Source organism: Equus quagga, chromosome 15 (genome assembly GCF_021613505.1).
Source record: "Equus quagga isolate Etosha38 chromosome 15, UCLA_HA_Equagga_1.0, whole genome shotgun sequence".
NCBI lineage: Eukaryota > Metazoa > Chordata > Mammalia > Perissodactyla > Equidae > Equus > Equus quagga.
In genome coordinates this window covers 38,276,287-38,277,766 of record NC_060281.1, presented here as the reverse complement: position 1 = coordinate 38,277,766, position 1,480 = coordinate 38,276,287, and positions in this window count along the sequence as shown.

Below are 1,480 nucleotides of genomic sequence, written 5' to 3'. Positions count from 1 at the left end.
TACAAACGTAAATGACTCAACAAAAGGTAAGTAAATTCTACTTTTCAGAATTTCTTTCCTGTCTGCAGTTTTTAAAAGTAACCAGCCCAAAGTAATCCTCATGCCAAAGAGACATATCTTGGGGTGGCCAATTCCAGTCCCCCATAGACATTAAGGGTGAGTTTTCCTTTTCAATTTCTAAATGGACTATTAGGTGACATTTGAGCAAAAGTCCAAAGGAAGTAAACAAATGAGCCATGGGGATATCTAGGTAAAGTCATTCCAGACATAGGATATAGTGCCCTAAAAGACCCTGATGTGGAGTTTACCTTGAATATTTGAGGAATATCAGGGGACTAATTCTGCTGGAGTAAATTGAGTGATATTGTAGTGTACATATCAGTTATCTATTGCCACAAATATACTGCTTAACAAACCACCCAAATTCAGAAGCTTAAAACAATTTGAATCTAGTTAGCTCACTAGTCTATGAATCACTAACACAGATGGGATTGACCAGACTGTTCATGTCCCAGCTGGGCTGACTCACATCTCTGGTGAACAGACAATCAGCTAATCTCCATACATCTCTCATTCTCCAGCATGCCTACCTCAGTCAAATTCTCAAGATGGCTCAGGGCAAAAGCCACCAGGAAAAAAAAAGAAGAAAAAAACCCTCCTGGAAGTAACAAGTGATTATGAGCACGGTTGTAGGGCACAAGTTTAATATACACAAGTCAATCACTTTCTTATCTAGCAATGAATAATTGGAATTTTAAATTAAAAACACAATATGATTTACATTAGCACCCCTTAAAGTGAAATACTTAGGTATAAATCTAACAACATTTATATAATATCCGTATGAGAGAAATTACAAACTCTGATGAAAGATATCAAAGAAGGACTAAACTAATAGAAAGATTCCATGTTCATGGGTAGAAAGACTCAATATTAACAAAATGTCAGTTCTTCCCAACTTTATCTGTAAATTTGACACAATCTCAGTCTAAATCTCAGCAGGTTATTTTGTGGGTATTGACAAACTGATTCTAAAGTTTATATGGAGAGGCAAAAGATCCAAATGGTCAACACAATATTGACAAAGAAGATCAAAGTTGGAGGTCTGACTCTATCTGACTTCAATAATTGTTATAAAGATACAACAATCAAGACATTGCGGTATAGGCAAAAGAATCGATAAATAGATCAATGAAGAGAATAAGAAGTGCAGAAGTAAACTGACACAAATATAATCAGTCAATCTATGATGAAGGAGAAAAGCAATACAATGGATAAAGGACAGTCCTTTCAACAAATGGTACTGGAACAATTGCACATCCACATGCAAAAAACAATATCTAGGCACAGAACTGACACTCGTGGGGGACTGGAATTGGCCACCCCAAGATATGTCTCTTTGGCATGAAGATTATTTGGGGTTATTACTTTTAAAAACTGCAGACAGGAAACAAAGTGTGAAAAGTAGAATTTACTTACC